The following is a 20,361-nucleotide window of genomic DNA, read 5'->3' on the forward strand; positions in this document are numbered from 1 at the left end:
TTGAGAAAGGATATTATTAGAAATGGCAAATGTACTGTCACACTCCAGTAATAAAAATCTTTACTCATTAAAAGCTTTTTCCTCTCTAGACTGACCAATCCAAGTGGTAGGATAACTTTTTCATCAACAGAGAATTACCCTTACAGCTATAATTTATACATCAAAATAATACCCAAATTTTAGATGTATAAAGCAGTTATTATTTTGATATGTATATGGGGACACATGCATGCTCCCCCCACACACACACACACACACACACACACACACACACACACACACACACACACACGTGTGGAAGGGACGGTGAGCTGAATAGATCTTCAGAAAGCTGCACAATGCTAGAAAATACTGGAGTCCAAGAGTACGATTTGGAGAAACTTTGCTGAATACCCCCAGGTGTTCAGTTGGATTCCAGAAAGGTTGCACTTGAAGATGAAGTCTATTCTGGTCTCATTAGAAAAAGGAATACTATAGACCTACCCCAATAAAGCCTGAAAATTTATCTTGGCATGTAATTAATTTGCCAACAAATCAGTCTTATCCTGCTAAGGGTACACACAAAATCTCTGAAAGAAAAGGCCAGACACCCAGTAATGTAGCAATTACAACATTACACATGCAATAAGAAAAATTGCTTAGATATTGCACCAAAAAGGCAGGAAATTTGTCATAATTTGGAAGGGAAAAATCCTGCTTTAACACAGAAATTGGACTTGACAGGAAATTTTAAGTACTATGATAAGTATATTCAAAGATAAAAACCAAAAGATAGACATGAGTGAGAAGGAAAATCTCAGCAAGTAAATGAAAAGCATAAAAGAAAATCAGACAGGAATTCAAAGCCAAAAAAGGGTATCTGGAATGAAAAATTCACTGACAAGTCTTAACAGATCAGATATGCAGAAAAATAAATGTATGTATTTAAAACAATAAAAGCAATGCACTATAAAATGTAGAAAGACTTTTTTTTAAATAAATCTCAAAAACACTACACTGAACAAAATATTCTGACACAGAAGTACACATACTGTATGGTTCCATTTATATGATCATCTAAAACAAAATGGATTTATAGTGATAGGAATCAGAAAAGTGCTTATCTCTAGTGAGGAGTAAAGAGACATATCTGTCATATGGACACATTTCTCAAAATTCAAACTTTGTTCTCGAGGTCTGTGCATTTTACTGTATGCAAATTATACTTGATTAAAATTTTAATAAGGGAGTAACAGGGACTGGAAGCGGTCCCATAAGTTGAATGGTTTTAAAGAGATAGAATGTTTTGATCATTTCTGAGCAATGTATACTTTGATGAGGAATTCTTAAGTCCCCATTTGACAGAGGAAATGAGTCTAATACCAAACTGAATATATTGGTAGGTGGGGCTTGCCTTTGAAGTCATTGTGTAGCTTCCAGACAGATGAGGGACTGGGTGTGGAGGGAAGTGAAGTACTAGCTTTGGAATCTCCATCTGCTCCCCACTTGGTGTCCCCAGAAGCCCAAGAGGGGGTTTGGCATCAGACTGACAGCAGATAAGAGGGAAGCCCTGAAAATGCTTTGTGGGGAAATAGGGTGAGGCTTCTTAGCCCTACACTCAAGAATTCCATGATAAACCACAATCTCTTTAGTCAAGTTTCCCCCTTAAAAGACTCCTTTGTGCAGTCAATCCTTTGGCATGATTCATGATGTCCTCCATCCACTACTACCCTTCATAATGATGTCTCAACTCCATGACTGGGTTAGTGCCCAACAGGCCAGATTCTCAGGCTCTAGAACAGCTCTGGGAGAACCCAGGATGGAATGGAGGCCATGTTGACCGTGCTGATAGCTGCAAATCTTTGTCCAAATGCCTGTGTCAATTTTAGGGCTCCCACATATTGTGGGTGGCCAGGAAATACATTCTTCTGTGGTTGCTGAGCTAACTGTAGGATTTCCCACTAAAAGTTATCTCTAGAGACCCTGAATTGGACACATGTAGACTGAGCTACTGTAAGAAAGCATAGCTGCTGGCAGCACATCACCACTAAGACCACGATCCACAGGAGTTCTGTAGGTCAGCACAGGGGTTACCTGCTAGCTCAACTGGCTGTAGCTGGGCGGCAATACTGATCATACTTGCAGAGCGTGTGCCGGCTCAGGGAAAAGATGGATTCATAGTGATCTCCACGAGGTCAAGTAGTGAAAAACCTAATAGTATACTATGCTACCTGTCACCTCTGGTACCACTGAAAAGACTTAGGACCCAGCCATAAAGAGACATGAATTCTCATCCTGCACCTAACACTAACTAGCTCTGTGGCATGGGTAAGTTCTGCATTCTTGTGGGTCTTTGAAGAATAGATTACGAGTAAGATAATAGTTGATCTCCAACCACCACTCCACTGATACTCTGTGAATCATCAAAACTATGCCGCTCCCCTCCTAGTGTTAAAAAGAAAGCCACAGTGGGGCACCTGGGTGGTTCGGTCGCTTACATCTGATTCTTGATTTCAGCTCAGGTCGTGATCTCATGTTTGTGAGATTGTAATTGTAAATATTATCAAAAAATTATCAAAAACGTCCACATATTATGTTTCATAAATGAACATTCTATGAACTCTTTCTCAATGATAATATTGCCACACGCTTCCTGGTTTGCAAACAGGTTTGGAGAAATGAAGCCCTTTGCTCTGACTGATCCATTCAACTGGAAACGGCAGTGTTGTGGCTGGCACTAGAACACAGATCTCCCTTTTGGCTCACCTGAATGTTCTCTGCTCTGCGAGGACAAGATTTCAAGTCTTCTAACTTCACAATGTTCTCCCTGTCCCTTCAGCTGCATCAATTGGTTGAAAATCTAAAACTACTGGCCATACACCTGGAGTGATGGAGACTAAGGAACAATGGGGTAGGGAGAGAATAATGGAATTCAAGTACTGAAAGAAGGGTCAGAATGGGTGATCTTTTAGGCATAGTCAAAGTCTGAAATATTATCAGCCCAATGACAAAAATATTTTCTTCCCGGGGCACCTGGGTGGCTAGTCGGTTAAGCTGCCAACTTCGGCTCAGGTCATGATCTCGCGGTCCGTGAGTTTGAGCCCCGTGTCGGGCTCTGTGCTGACAGCTCAGAGCCTGGAGCCTGTTTCACATTCTGTGTCTCCCTCTCTCTGACCCTCCCCTGTTCATGCTCTGTCTCTCCCGGTCTCAAAAATAAATAAAACGTTAAAAAAAATTTTAAAAAAATATTTTCTTCCCATTTTGTCCAGGCGATTTTAAGTTTTTCTTGTTCTTTGCTTTTCGGGTTTCTTTCTCTGCATCTGACTTTCCTACAAGGCAGAGAAAGATAAATTCAAAGACTAATAATGTGGAAAAGCTTGGTTGCTGGTATTGACCATTCCCACCAAATAGTACAAAGTCCCCAAAGCTTCCCAATTTGTTTGTGGATCCATCACCTGTCCTACCATCTGCCCCAGGGGTCCTACCCTGAGGACAAAAGCCTTAGCCTCTAGAAAGATTTTTGTCTGTATGATTGAAAGGTAGAGAGGAAGGGTCATTTAGAAGTACTTGTTGTCACAATGGAACACAGAAGGAAAGAGGGAGTCAATACAGGAAAAATAACCCACCTTCTATTTAGTATTTTATAAATACTGTATGGTGCCGTTTCTCTGGGCAAAATCTCTATAACTAAAATGGCTGGGACGTTAGAAGAGTTTTAAATGGCTACTGCAAATTATTGTTTATGTGCTTGGGCATGGGGCAGGTCCGGATCTTTTTCTCCTCCAGAATAGCCATCAGATGGGAGCATTAACTGATGCGAAGAGATACAAAACAACTCTAAGTTGCCATTCTTCAAATGTCCAATTAAGATATTAGGTCTGAAAAAGAAAATTTCTTAAATCTGGTAAAGATACACTCAAGAGGAGTCACTCTGCCAGGAAGGAAAGAAATAATCTCTTCTGGCAAAATACAAAAGTGACAAGTCAGAATGCCAACAAAGACCATTCTATAAGAACAATGGAAAGGTCCAGATGTGCTGAGATCAGTTATCATTAAGCTATAATCCAGGGAGAGGTAAAATGTGCAAAAAATATTTATTTTTTCCCACATATAAAGTCCATGTCTACACGATCTCTGTATTAAAAGCTGACTTCTATTTTAACATGATTATAGATATTGTCATCATACGTGCCAGTTTTCATAGACAAAGCCAACTTTAAATATTATGTTATGTTGAATGAACCATTACAAAAGTTTCAGTATTTCAGCAAAATGTAACTGATCAAAGTAATACAGCAAACCTTTAAATGGAAATAAACTTAAATCAAAAAGATTAAGAGCCAAGAAAAGGAGACACATAGCTTACAGAAATATCCATTTTTCAGACATGTGTTCACAATGCACACACACAATAGCTATATTGTATATGTTTCTAATTTTAAAGTGTGTGCAGGTAGCATAGCTCAGATCTTATGATTAGAAAAATACGAAGTATAAATATCCTCACAGTTGTAACTTCAGTGATTGACTTAAGTGAAATTATAATACTGGTGACCTTAACAGTGCTATTCTATTTACTTTAGCTCCAGTTTAAAATTATTTTAAGTAATTTGAAACATATTTAACTAGAAAGTCTCATTTTATAGTCCACACGAGTACAAAAAGAAAAACAGTGTATCATCAGTAAGGATTTTCAAATGTATTATCCTTCAAAGAATTGTGGAGGTCCACGGGGAACATTTTTACACTTATTGTTGCAATGGAATGAACATTGCTCAGCCTGAGAAAAATATTATCACATCACATAATCAAAGACATGCAGTTATCTGACAGCTCTAGAATATCCAGAACTCCATGACTTTTTTTTAAAACGTATAAATGAAGCATTATTTGAATAATATTTTAAAACTCAACAACTTCATACCTTCAATTGCATCTTGAGAGAAAAATAGATGAGGAGAGGCACCTAGAAAGGTAGTGAGAGCCAAAGAATGGGGAATGTTAATTATCATAAATAAATGTGTGCTTAATACTTGTCATTCATCAAAGATTTATTGACCACCTGCTATGTGGCAGGCACTGTGCAAGGGTGTTGAGGATACACTCTTGGCCATCTTCTTCTCACTTCCTGCTCTCATGAAACTTTCCAGTACAGACATATTCAGTGAACTAAAGAGGAAGTAATGTGGGTATAGAGAACTCCTACAGGCAAATGGAGACCATAAACATGTTTTCAGCATAAAAAGAGGAACTACTAAGAGTTTGGAAGTGACTACTAGAACCATCCTCCCCACTACCGAATTCAGAAAGAGCTGAAAGAGACACAGGAGACAAACAGAATGAGAATTTCAGCTTTTCTCTGATAAATCTGCCATGATGAAGTAGCTGAACCAGGTCCTGCCACTGGACTTCCTAAGATCCCTCCATCTATCCAGTGTTACCCCTGTGCTCCTGCTGTTACTACCAAGCATCCATGGACTTGTTCTTGGAGCTCGGCACTTTCCCCAAAAGACAAAATCATCTACCATTAAACCCTTAATTTGGATGTCACTGGCTTCGTAATTTTTATTAACTCACAAATTTACTTTGATCTTATAGCCATTTAGGAACTATAAACACGTTTACAACTAGTTATATGAACATGAATAACATAAAAGTGAAAAAATTCCATCAAGTCTGTGAGAATATTTGTGTCCTCTTAAATGGCAAATACAGGACTTGTATTTAAAAACGGTCACTCAACTCCTCAACACCTCACAAAAAAACATCTGTCTCATAGAAAATTCCGAAAGTAGTTGGTGTGGTTTCTGAAGAAGTGACTAAAAAAAAATTTTTTTGAGATTTTCATTTGAGGCTTATTTTAATAATAATGTAAGAAATGCAAAACAATAGTATTGAAGAGTGATATATTAGTAACTGGAGCCAGATGCCGTGGTTACAGGCTAATGTAAAAATGTACTGCATGATAGAAATTAAATGTAATTGACTCTCATATTTCTAGTAAAGCAATGATATCAAGGTTAATAAATATCAAAATGATTAATAATTGCTTTTAACTGCTCATAGAACAATAGAATAGGCTTCTGTGGTTCCTCCTGAGAATTAGATCACCATGTAGAAAGGGCTATGAAAACTATACTTAGTTTCTTAAAACAAAATATGTTCCATGTCTTGAAACTAATATATGTTTATGTTTTTTATACATCTATGCATACATCCTATGCATGAGCAAGAGAAAGCTACAAAGTAAGATTTCTCTGAATCTCACCATTCTCCAGGAGTGTGCTTATCTGTTGATAGGCTGACAGCCCAGCACCCCACTTCCATGGAGTATTTTTAAAGACAGAGTGAAAGAGTCTAAACTACCTACAAAAGAAAATCCTGGTTCCACATCAAGTACTTTTGTATCTGGACAGCCAGGCAATCACTAATTCTTGCTTTATTTCTCTATTCCAACGAACAATCGCTAGCAGAGGAGATAGAAGTCTGGGGTGAGGGGTGGCAGGAAGAAAACCAGGCTAGCAGAAATGGCACCTGGGAAAACCATTTGACAACGTTCTGAAAAAATAACTTGATGCCACCCAACTTTCCAGGTACGCTGATCGGTAAGTTGAAATCTAACATTAACCATTAATTATCTAGCATGTGCCAGATTTATAGCCACTCCAAAATGACTAAGAATTTTAAGATAGCTATAAAATTAACCAAAAAATACTTACAAGGGACAATCAGATTTCTAGCTTTGAAAATCTGTTTACTCATTGAAGCTTTCCACATCTGATGCAATACAAGAGAATAATGTTTTAATTATTTAACGTAAAACATTAATAACCCCCAGGATGCAATGCTTATATGAAACATTTGACAGGTCAAAATAGGAAGAAAGAATGCCCCGTTCTTCTGCAAAATAGGAACATATTAACAATCAGTATCTTTGATGGGGTTACTTGGATGGTTTTCTCTAAGGGAACTACTTTGACAACAGCCTTTGGCTGATGGGTTTTACTGTCCTATCGAGAGCTTGTTTCTCTTCCTGGGTCTGAAGTTTCATCATCCAAACTCATCCACCATTTGCTCAACAACGGGCAACCCCAGACACTGAGCATTCTATTCCCAGTGGGACTGTGGGCAATGACTATTTCCCAAAATCCCAGAATCTGAAGTCATTCATCAAAGCACCCTTGGGGATTTCCAAACTTGGTAGCTATCCACAGGAAGCTATATACCAGCCTCTAGGCACTTCGCCAAATCAGTGGTCTCTGTACATTGTGATGATGAAGAGCTCAAACCTCAGGCTCACACAGGCTTCAGTTTTACTCCTGGTGTACTAACCACACAGCCAGAAGAGATTAAACAAGTCACTAAGGTCTCTCAGCCTCAGTATCTTTATCATTAAGATGAGAATAATAGGGGCGCCTGGGCAGCTCCCTTGGTTAAGCATCCAACTTTGGCTCGGGTCATGATCTCGTGGTCTGTGAGTTCGAGCCCCGCGTGGGGCTCTGTGCTGACAGTTCAGAGCCTGGAGCCTGCTTCCCATTCTGTGTCTCCCTCTCTCTCTGCCCCTCCCCTGCTCTCTCACACTCTCTCTCACCAAAATAAACATTTCAAAGAAGTTAACTGAGCGTAATACCAACTTGCAGGATCAATACAAGTCCTAAGTTACCTATGGAAGCACTTCAAGTAGCTAACATAGGCCATCTGAAGGACGGAGGGCTGCTGGTGGCCAGCTCCAGCTCTGCCTGCTGGTTAATGCAAAGTGCAGGTCATGGCACATGGTTCTATTCCACATGAATCTATTGCCCAAGATTTGCCATTCACACTACACACCAAAATGAAAGCTAAATCAAGAAACGTAAAACCTCCAATGTGCAAAAAGAAGAACTTTCAGGCGGATAATTATGTGATCTCTAAGTGGTTTTGAGATTCTAGGAAGGTTTTTTAAATATGTAATTCCCTAGATTTCACAGTTTTCCATAATACATTTTTAAAAATTTTTTAAGTTGAAGAATTAAAACGCAAAACCACTACCAAAAACACAGATTATGGAGAAATTTTTTAATGTTTATTTTTGAGAGAGAGACATGGGGCAAGTCGGGGATGGGCAGAGAGAGAGGGAGACACAGAATCCAAAGCAGGCTCCAGGCTCTGAGCTGTCAGCACAGAGCCTGATGCGGGTCTCAAACTCACGAACCATGAGATGATGACCAAGTAGGAAGTCCGACGCTTTACTGACTGAGCCACGCAGGTGCCCCATATGGAGGATTAATTTGTACAGTAACCTTTTTTTCTTTTCTATTTTCCTCATTTGAGAAAGTTCTGATGTATATGCATTGCTCCATTATCTGACAGAGTAGCCAGGTAGAGTTTTCGCTATTCTAGGTCTATTCCTTCTCTGCTCCCTTGCATGGTCATGATCTTTCTCTATTCATTCCCTAGACAGGGAAGCGAATACACACGACTCTAACCATACATGTTTCATTGGCCTCAGGCCTCAAGTAACCATGGAAAAATGGCAGTGGTGGCTTCTTTCTGCCAAGGCCCTCCACATATACACAGTTCTGATCTGATGTTGAAATTTTAATTGTGAAATCTGCTTTCATCTACAATAGTCCTGTATTTGGGTAAACCCTCAAGCTTTCTAATAGTTGATTGGAACTCGGAAGTATTTCTGACAGTGGTGGCAAAACTAAACCATCTTTCCAGGTCTGTATTGAAGCTAGGTACAGAAGGCTAAAATCTCTATACCCCTAATATCAAAAACTTGCCAGAAAAGCTTTGGGGTTAAGCACTTCCCTATTCAGGGGTTCTCTAGGAAAAGCATGTCAGCACAAGCCACACAGTACTCAAAATATCTGTGGTCATGTGTGGACTATAAAAAATTTCTATCTTTGTTTATAACACTCTCAGGTCTATGTTTTTTTCTGAAATATGTGGTTATTGAGAGGATTAGGAATCTAAGATTTTATCCAACCTTGGAATTTATTTCTTTTAATGTTTATTTTGGGGGGACAGTGGGGGAAGCAGAGAGAGAGAGAGACATAGAATCCAAAGCAGGTTCCAAGCTCTAAGCTGTCAGCACTGAGCCCAATGCAGTGGGGATCAACTTCATGAATCATGAAATCATGACCTGAGCTGAAGTTTGACACTTACTGACTGAGCCACCCAGGTGCCCCTCCAGCCTTGGAATTTAAGAAGATAATGGATGTTAGAGTAGAGAATATGAAATTCTTATAGCCACATCCTAAAAATAAAAGTATCATACTAACATATTTATCATACTAACATACTTCTAATTGAACATTTTGAGTAGTCCTCTAGTTCCGGTAGTATGGTTGCCTTTGGACAATTGAAGGTCCATTAAAATAAATTGGTGAAATACAGAATGCACATACATACATACATCCATATACACATACACATATTAAAGTGTTGATGGGTGAGATTAAATAGGTAACACACACACACACACACACACACACACACACACACCCTGACAACCCAGTGAAACTGGAGAACTGTGAAAAAAAGAAAAGGGATTTTAAAAATAGCCAATGTACAGATCACCTAATATCTATTGGTTACTATACTGATAGCCAACTTCTCAAGAGCAACAATGGAATCCTGAAGATTATGGAATACTGTCTTCAAGGAGCTGAAGGAAAATAACTATATACTAAGAAGTCTACACTATATACCAAGAAGTCTATGTTCTGCAAAACTCAGAACAAATTCAAAATACAGATAATTCAAAAGGAGATATAAATACAAGAATGTAAATTAAAAAACGGTTATTTTTTAATATTGTAATTATTCACATTATGTTTATAAATAATTATAGTCCAAAGTCAGTGCTGGCTTTGCACAATAGTGCAGGACCATGAAAATGACTATGCAAGCAAAAATCTTATAAAGTGATCTTAATGGGAAAAATTACAATTGTTCCATGACCTTTAAAATTTGTCAAAACATTAACTACCTTCTTCCTATCAGTTATAAGGAAATGAAAAAAATATATACATTTAGTAAAGTGTTAATTGAAACATTAGAAACAATGAAAAATGAAGTGTTATTTCTGGTAAAAACTTAACCAAAATTTACTTAAGCAATACTTGCTTTTTCATTGTATGACTTCTGGAGTGAACATCTTTGTAACACCTTGCCAACTTGTAATACTCGTGTGTCATTGTGGGTCAAAATTCAACATTGCTTCTGGAGTTGCTCTTTGCCAGCCTCACCTCCCGGTTCAAGCTTCACCTGAAGCCCGGTCATTCTTTGTCTCTGTTGCAATGTCATCCTTATTGGCCAGTTTCCTCTTCGGGTTATTTTCTTTAAATGTTGCATGAGTTTATTTATCACTGAGAGAAATGAGGAAACAACTACATGCTTTGCTCCCTATAAATGAACCTGAAGAGATGTGCTGTGAGCCATCACTTACAGACTTTGAAAGAGGTGGTAGGACTGGTCACTAATCATAAGTTCACACTTATTATTAACAGTTACTTGTAGAATTAAGAGCTAGCAGTAAGTTTCTATTTTGTGCAATTATTCAGTTAATACAACATGGTAATTGAAGTGTGAAATGTGTTGATGGGAGACGTGTAAACCACGATTACTGAAATTTTCCATTTCAAAAACATTCAAAGTGAAAATTGCCTACAAGTGATGATACGTATTTTCTATAACATTTTCTATATTTTCTACAATGAACATTAATTTTGTGGTAAGTGAAACAGTTTTCAGACCAAAAATTGAGAGTAGGTACCACCAACAGTCATTCGGAAATGTAATCATAAAGGATTGTCCTCATAGAAAAGAATACCAAATAGGAAAGAGGAGATATAAGATGGGAAGAGAAAACATTGTAAATATGTGCATATGGTTTTTTTTTTATTTTTTTTAATGTTTATTTATTTTTGAGACAGAGAGAGACAGAGCATGAACGGGGGAGGGTCAGAGAGAGAGGGAGACACAGAATCTGAAACAGGCTCCAGGCTCTGAGCGGTCAGCACAGAGCCCGACGCGGAGCTCGAACTCACAGACTACGAGACCATGACCTGAGCCGAAGTCGGCTGCTTAACCGACTGAGCCACCCAGGCGCCCCTGTGCATATGTTTTTTTAAATGAGTTTATTAAAATGTATGTGAAGGAACATGATAGAATTAAAACAAAAATTGTTATTTTAAGAAAGGTTGTCATCAGGGATAAGTTCTAATATCCTTATCATACAAAAAAATAAAAATTTGATCATTTTGTTAAATGTTGTATGAATGTTAAGATGGCTGGAGTGGGCACTAAAAATAGATATATAGTGTGTACATGCCAAAAAAAAAAATAGGGGGAGAAAAACAGGACAAATTAGAAACAATCTAAACAATCCCAAAAAAGAAGGGGATAAATATAAACAGAAAATAGGAAAAAACACAGAAAAATGGAAAAAGATTTCACAATGCATGAAGATTAAATGCATATAAAAGTGAAAATTGTATTACAGACTTCTATCAGGTATTTGGTAAATGTAAGTTTAATCTGAATCAGGCAGTTCATCATACATCTACAAGGATCTCTCTGCTTTCATAGATCAGAGATAGAACTTAGAGCCAGATTAGACTTCAGATTAAATGAATGCCGTATTTATTCTACAACAATAGAATGTGCAATTTTGAGGAATAAGTTCTTTGTACCATGTAGAGTTTGAATTTAGTATAATTACATTTTATGGAAAAACAAATTGGGGTGAGGTCTAATAGAACCCCTGATGCTCCAACTGGCTGGACATGAGAATACTAAATTCTTTAAGTTTTTTTTATATGTTTTACTTATTTTTGAGAGCAATAGAGACAGAGCAAGAGCAGGGGAAGGGCAGAGAGAGGGAGAATCCGAAACAGGCTCCAGGCTCTGAGTTGTCAGCATAGAGCCTGATACGGGGCTCAAACTCACAGACCATGAGATCATGACCTGAGCCACAGTCAGATGCTTAACCAAACTGACCCACCCAGGTGCCCCAAGAATGCTCAATTCTTAAAACACATAAAATTCTGGCTCTAAAAGTCACCACTAGAACTCCTTAAAGTGTGGGATATGTACCCAGTGGGGAAATAAATATACAGTGCCTATCTGCCCTTTCCTAAGGTCTGCAGTGAACAAAGTTTTGGTCCTCCTTAGTTAATGACTGAGGATTCCTACCTTAGTCCAGTTATCAGATCTAGTTAGTTTATGTACCCTGTGTTCAGATTGAGTTTCTAATAATCATTCAACACAGTAGACTGAGTTAGAGTGGACAGCTAGTATAAGGACCAGGGAAGGTTAAAATTATTAAGTTTGGGGAAGGATAGTTGCCATGAGGTACACATGAAGGGTCAGCATGGAATGTAAGAATTAATATAAATTCTAGGGATGCCTGGGGTGGCTCAGTCGGTTAAGCATCCGATTCTTGATCTCAGCTCAGATTGATCTCAGGGTCAAGAGTTCAAGGCACAAAGATTAAATATAATGAATATAAAAAAGTGATAATTGTATTCCAGACCTCTATATATATATATGTATATATATATGTATGTGTATATATATATATATATATATATATATATATATTCCAGACCTCTATGTATATATATATGTATATATGTATGTATATACATATATATGTGTATATGTATATACATATATATGTATATATGTATGTATATATATATATGTATATATATATATATATGTAATTAAGCTTCAAAGCAACCCTTTGAGAATGAAGAATCTCATCTTACACTAGAGGAAATGCAGAATCAGATGTAGCGCTTAGCACTTCCCTGAAGTTCCTACCACGGCACAAGGGAGACTCCAGGACTCAAACTTAAGTCCCTCTGGTGCCAGTTCCTCCACCCCATCCTGCTGGTCTGGGTCACGAGCACACTATGAAGCACACACACCAGTTGTGTCTTTCCACAAAGTCAGCTTTATTTAACCATAAAGGAAAGTGAATCACAATTATAAAGCAGGTTCAGGATTCCCAACTCTATGACATTTCACCATGGGATTAAACTTGGCTTCTCACACAGCACACAGAGAACAGAAGACAAACAAGACACACAACAAACAAGCCAAGCCAAGGGTGTAGGAAGTTAATGAAGGGAACACGCAGTCAGTCTCTGGGAGTGCACTTGAGATAAGGCCTCGGTCCGGTCTGGGTCAGCTCTCAGTACTTACTGCTTATTATGTTCAAGCAGTGAAGGGTCTCAGTTCTGTTCAGAGATCCACTGGGTAAAGGCTTTGGTGGCAGTTGCCTTTAAGTGGTCAGAGAGGTCATGTCTGAAGAGTCTGACAATTTGTTGCAAAAATCCTTCCCCTTTAAAAGGGATTTAATTGGTCTTGGGCCCCTGAAGACCTCCTCTGGTTCTGCTGGTTATCAGTTCTGGGGTGTCAGCTGATGCTGATCCTGGCGAGATCTTGTAGTTGCAGTACCTCTGACTACCTGCTTCATTGCTTGACACAGGCCCCTGTTCGACAGGAGAGTCTTCATTTTGCTCTCTACAGGTTGTTTGGACTGATCTCACCAATTTCCCAACTTGAAGTGAGAGGCAGAGTAGTGGACAACCTAAGCTTTCTAAATTTGCCCTTAAGATTCTTTCAGTACAGGAAGCAGCAAACATTTTCTGTAAAGGTCAGATAGTACTTTACACTTTGCAGGCCATGTGGTCTGTGTCACAACTCTACCCTACTGTTGGATGAAGACAGCCATACAATTGTAAATGAACGAGAATAGCTGTGTTCCAAAAACTTATGGACACTGAAATTTGAATTTCATGTGATTCTCAGGCATCTTTTCTCCCCACCCTCATCATCTAAAAATGAATAAAACATGCTCAGTTCATGGGCCATGCAAAAAAAAAAAAAAAAAAAAAGGCAATGGATTGAATTGGGTTCCAGGACCATAGTTTACCAGGCCCAGCCCTGGGAAACACGGACAGGAAGGCATTGGCCTCTGCAGCTTTTAATGCCCAGTTTGTGGAGAACCAAAGCAGTCCTCCCTGGTAAAACAGTTTAGTGAAATCAGGGCTAAAGCCTGTTGGAAACCAAACTGTTTTAATGAATAGTCTCCCTTTGTCTGAGCCAGGCAAGGTTGTTTTCAGTCAGGCATGTTCTTTGAATTGAATTTAGCAGTTGGAGTGTAAACATACTAAGCATCGGTTCATTAGCTTCCCAATAAGAATCTCTTAGCATCAAGGATGCAACAGTCTGAAAATAGCCACTGGCTAGAAAGAATGAGAAACTGGTCTTTAATCCTAAATTCTTCTGAAAAAATAAAATGCCTGTCTAAATAAATATAATTGAGAAACCTCCTGTCAAAGATTAAGATTTCTGGAAACATGAAATTCATGAAAATGAAAGTTTGACAAGTGTGGACATTCTTGATCTTGCAGATTTAAAAGCAGGTGGATCTGGGGACCTGGGTGGCTGAGTCCGTTGAGCTTCTGACTTTAGCTCAAATCATGATCTCATGGTTCATGAGTTCGAGCCCCGCATGGAACCCTGTGCTGACAGCTCAGAGTCTGGAGCCCAATATTCACATTCTGTGTCTCCCTCTCTCTGCCTCTCCCCCACTCGTGCTCTCTCAAAAATAAATAAGCATTATTAAAAACAAATTTTTAATAAAAATAAAAGGAAATGGATTATATTTCTTAAAAGGTTTGGGGATTAAGAGAAAGGTATCATCATCATCAATATTAGAATCAAAATTCTCAATGGTTTCTGATGAGGGAGCATGGGGCAAGTTGAAGACAAAATACAGGCTAATAGCACCCCCCCTCCCAACCCACGACCCCAGGTGGAATATGTGTGATATTCCTCAGACACTCCTGGCTGCCCAAGAACAAAGGAAAGGGGTTTAAATGTTTGTCATAGTAATATGGGAAACTAAGGCAAATGAAAAATTAAATTCCCTTACTGCTTACGGCCCACTGACAAGTCCTTGAAAAAGGCAGAGTGATCTCCCTCTAGGAGCTCAGCTGCCCGGATGATGACACTTTCCTACAGGCAAAAGAGAACTTTAGCTTAAATCCTTTAAGTCTACTTCCTTTTCCTCAACTGCCCCAAGATATATGCTGGCAATCATATTCCAAGCTTATGGCCCCCGAAATACATCTGAAGGGTCTTGTGACTGAGGTTTTATTAAATAGTAATGGTGTTTCCCTAGCAACAACTAGGCCCTCAAGGTTTCCTCCTAGAAACCTTGCTTCCAAAATACCTTAGAGACTTACTGTCCCTGACCCCCTCTCAACCTGAGGGTATAAAATCAGTTACTCGCCACAACCCCAACGCAGCTTTTCCTGCCCATGGGTCCTGCTTTAATAAAATTACCTTTTTCCACCAAAGACATCTTCAAGAATTCTTTCAGCTCCACAACCCATGAACCACCCCCATCACCCCAAAACTTCCATTTCTATCCTTTCAGTACTCATTCAAACAAAAGTTGAGACCAATGATTCAAGCCCTATGGGGTTTACAGCAGGAAAATAGCCATTATAATTTTAGGTTTACCAGTTCGCTCCTATCTCAAAAGTTTGGCACGAAATCCTACCATAAATTCCCAACTGCTACTTAAGCTTCCACCTGCTGAATAAAAGCATCTACCAAGGACAGCTTGAGATTTGCTGCTTCCTCTAAAATCAGAGTCCTGACCCTAAACCAAAGTTTTTATTCAACAGCTACCAATAGTAGCAACCCTGCTAAGGAGGCATGGAGCTCCCTATTGCTTATGCCTCTGGCAAGAGGCAACAGGTCATTATTGGCCTTAAATATCCCTGCCATCTATTCAATAAAAATTTGTTGAACATGCATTGTGCTACTACAAATGGGTAATACACTTTATTACTGTAATACAAGTAGGCCCTTTTTTCATTCAGGTGTTTAATATATGGTCTAAATGAAGGATTCAATTAAATGAGGGAATTAGTAACTTCCCAACAAAAGATTTTGTTGCCAAACCTAGATATTTGGCAAGGGTACTGTCAACATTGGCTTGACTCCTCTTCTTGTAGGAATTCTTATGCTTATAAAATCACTAGCAATACTCGCTAGCACTTCCTTTGTTCCAGAAACTCATTTTCCCTATAGAAGTGCTAATGTGATTCTGATTTTACAGATAGGCAATTGAGACTGAGAAGATAATTGGCTAGATTGCACAGAAGGGACCCAATTAAACCCCAAATGCATTTGTTTGACTGAAAACTCTGTGGACTTGGCTACCACTCAATGCAGCCTCTTAGCCCACAGCTGTTAATGTTCCTCACTGGAGAGTCGACCAGAAAGTGATCACCTCCAACCAGTTCATGGATTCTCCTTCACAAAGCCCTACTCCCTTTCTACTTCAGGGAATCTCTAGAGACACAGGGGATTCTCAGAAACATTCTCAAATCCAAAATCCAGGAGAATAAAAGCAACTGAACTAAGCCTTCAGGTAAACAAGTCTCCAGAAAACCTCTTCACTTTAACTTTTTCCTTCTCTGGTATTAACTATATAAGGGCTCCATTCGTTAATTTCCAGCCCTGCTCTGTCCTGCCAGCATTTTCCAAGCATGCCTTTTGCTGCCTCCTTGGCGTTTAAATCTTTCTTCTGGGTGGTAGAGGGAGAATTGGTAGAGATTGAAGAGGAAGAACAAAGATTCATTATGTACTCAGATGAGAACTTGCCAAGACTAGGATCAAAGATGCAAACTTGTGGATTGGCCAAACATGCGATACATTTGAAAGCAAAAGCTCCTTATGTTGAGGGTGGAATGTGTAGGAGAAGGCAGTAAATGTCTCCTCTGTTCATGGGCTTTTTTTTTTTTTAACAGAAATCAAATCATTATCTGTGTAAGAGTGTGCTTATTAACTAGGTGGGGCCAATATATCCAAACACAGATAAGTTAGGCACCAAAAAGTATACAGGTGCAGCCAAATACAACATTCAATGGCATTCCAATTTTTAAAGACAAATTAAAAATAGCACTCCCTAAGTTCAGTTTGTTGTCCTCTGAATGTTTTTTCTTAGATGTATCTCTTGTATAGAATCTATGTGTTTGTAATTGCCCATTCTATGGGGTTTGGATCAGATGTTAGAGTAAAAACAGTCTTTCTCAACAAAGTGCACAGTGAATGATTGTACTGTCATCAACTAATTAGGTAAAACAGAGCATACATTAGGAACCCATGGGCCTGTTTTAGATAATGAAGTTTATATATTTATATTTATATATCTGAGTTTCTAGTATTCAAAAATCTACATAAAATTCAGTTCATTGCCACACAGAAACCATCATTAGAGATCTTCTTTTTGGGCCCCAGTCAGGTGAAGCTGAATGGAGCTGGCATCCTATAGACATAATGTATATAATCCAGTTCAGCAATATGCCCAGTCTGGTGAACAAATGTACTTCATGTTCCAGGCTCTTCAAGAATTTCACTTTACAATGTCTGATGCCAAGAAAAGTTAAGGACTATTCACAAAATTAAAACTCCATCTGGGGAGAAAAGAAATCTTTACAATTTTAGAACTTGAAATTTTACATCATAGGAGAGTTTCTCCCCATGCCTAACCTTTCCATATTAACTCCCTAAAAGTTACTTCCATTAAGAGATCATATCCTTTGGGTTTATAGGAAAAGCCTTAGCACATCTATCAATACTTGAGTCAGCTAAGAAGGTTGATTGCCTGTTCTATATTCAGAAAATTTATCTCAAGGATCACTGAATATAGATAGTTCAGTTCCACTACTGGTCTACACTGGCAGCTCTCTGGCAGTTAAGAGGATTGAGCACTTTTTGTGCTGATTCTAACACTGGGATAGTAACTTCTGTATGATGAAAGAGCAATGGTTTGGAAATGTTTAGAACATAGGAAGAGTTCTCTTATAGAGTCTTGTGTAGTCTAAATGTCAAACAGATAAACACAAAGCTGCTTTGCTTGAATAGGAGGAGGAATTTCCCACCTCTCCTAGAACATTTGGACAATACCTAAAAGGCACAAAAAATAAGAGTGAGAACCATGGGAAAAAATTATGCTTTCTGGTTTGTCACTTTCAGCTCTAAATATCTATACTTCCTTGACATTGGGATAACATCAGTTTCTCAAAGTCCTCTTACTGGACCTACTACCTTAGGCAGCTAACTTAATATCTGAGTTTCTTTCATTAAAACAAAAAAGGATAATAAGATCTGTCTATAATGCATGCGCCCACACACACTGTATGTCGTATATTTGGGGCTTCTTCTCTCCCCCATTATCAGCCTAATATATTCAGATGAGCCTGACTCCATCCCCTGATTCCTAATGTGACAAGACACAGGCTGAAGCTAGAAAAATCATGCCAGGAGCTTTCAGTAAAGTGCTGCTTAATTTGGATTACTGAGCTAATAGAATATAGAAGATCCAGAGTTATTTGTATGCACTTTTGTCACTAGGCAACAAAAGGCTACCTGAGAATGATTGTAAGAGAGATCAAATCAAAGCAGAGGAAAGAAGGAAATCTCCCTGGTTCTAATGCTTCAGCATCTGAACCCAGCTATGCCCAGGCCATCCCACACTTTAGGGGAGAGTCTTTATCCCCTGTGGTTACACAGGCCAATAGATTTTCTTAATTTAAAAGCTGGTCCAGTTGGAGTTTTGTCATTTGCAATCAAAAGTGCTAATAACAGGGTCCTAACTATGCAGTGGCCCTGTAAACGAAAGTCATATGTAAGTTAAGTGCTAGTATTAGTTTCCTCAAATCAGCATTTTGAGAATTCCATCATTTTCATCCAAAGACAATTTTCACCTTTTACCAAATTTCATGGAGATTACTTTTTCAGATTTAAGATGAGCCAGAAAACATTATGTCTACTTACATAATTGCTGTTTGCTCACAAGTTACGGTTATTTCAGCTTCTATTCAGTCTTTTCATGTAGAACTATGAACAGGAGCAGGTGTGCCAATACACTAGATGGAAATTCACTACCAGTGTTCGCTAACAACAAGAGTCCCAAATTCTAGATCCCTGGACTTTTTCATGCTCCTTTTGATTTGCTAAATGCCAAAGATCACTGGATTTCTGACCCAGAAAAGTCATATTGTCAGGATTCTGCTACATTTAAAAGTTTATTTTTTAATGTTAAGGTTTATTTTTGAAAGACAGGGATAGAGTGCAAGCAGAGGAAGGGGAGAGAGAAGGGGAGACACAAAATCTGAAGCAGGCTCCAGGCTCTGAGCTGTCAGCATAGAGGTTGATGCGGGGCTCAAACTCAGGAACCACAAGATCATGACCTGAGCTGAAGTCGGATGCCCAACTGACTGAGCCACCCAGGTGCCCCAGAATTCTGCTACACTTTAAAACACAGAAATAGACAAGATCAGGAAGAACATGGGATAGAATATGGAAAAAAAAAAAGTAAGACAAAACCTGATTACTTCAGGGGTAGATAGAGAGTTGTGAAGAATTTGAAATGCAGGAACATAGGTCATAGAACATAACGGAGGGGACTTCCAAGAATTTCAGAAGTTACAGAAAACACAAAGGTATGAAAATAGGAAAAATATCCACTGGTTGGTGAGCTAGGCTAGAACACATTCAGTAGAATTAGGGAGGGGAAGAGATCAGAATGAAAAAAAAAAGAGTAATAAGCAGAGGCAGTGACTGACTATGATTTTGGAAGTCTGAAGATGGGGGAAAAATAATGAGAAGACTAAATTCAAAAGAAAAACATTTTTAAATGAGTGAACTGAATGAAAATTGTTCCATGCCCATATATTACTCTAATTTCTTTTTTTTAATGTTTATTTTTTGAGACAGAATGTAAGTGGGGTAGGGGTAGAGGGGTGGGGGACAGTGGATCTGAAGCAGGCTCTGTGCTGACAGCAGTGAGCCAACATATGGCTCGAACTCATGGATCATGTAGGGTTTGATCTCACGGATCATGACCTGAGCCAAAGTCAGGTGCTCAACCGACTGAGCCACCCAGGTGCCCCTCTAATTTCTTATACATAGTACAATTAAACTAAAAATTGGAAAGTCAAACCAGCCTATGGACTGACCTGATAATTCATGCATTTAAACAGACTACTGGTTTCTTGAAGCTAACAGTATCTTCCAATTCTTTGAATTCTCCACATTACCTGGCTCTGTGAATGGGATAAAGTGGCTACAGGTTCAAAATAACCATGTGAACAAACAAAATAAGAATGCTAATTTTGGGGCACCTGGGTGGCTCAGTCGGTTAAACATCTGACTCAGTTTCTGCTCAGGTCATATCTCATGGTTCCTGGGTTAGATAGAGCCTTTGTGGGTTCAATCCCTGTGCTGACAGCATGGAGCCTGCTTGGGGATCTCTCTCTCCCTCTCTGCCCTTTCCCTGCTCACTCACACACTCCCTCT

The sequence above is a fragment of the Panthera onca genome, chromosome F2 (assembly GCF_046562875.1).
Source record: "Panthera onca isolate mPanOnc1 chromosome F2, mPanOnc1 haplotype 2, whole genome shotgun sequence".
NCBI lineage: Eukaryota > Metazoa > Chordata > Mammalia > Carnivora > Felidae > Panthera > Panthera onca.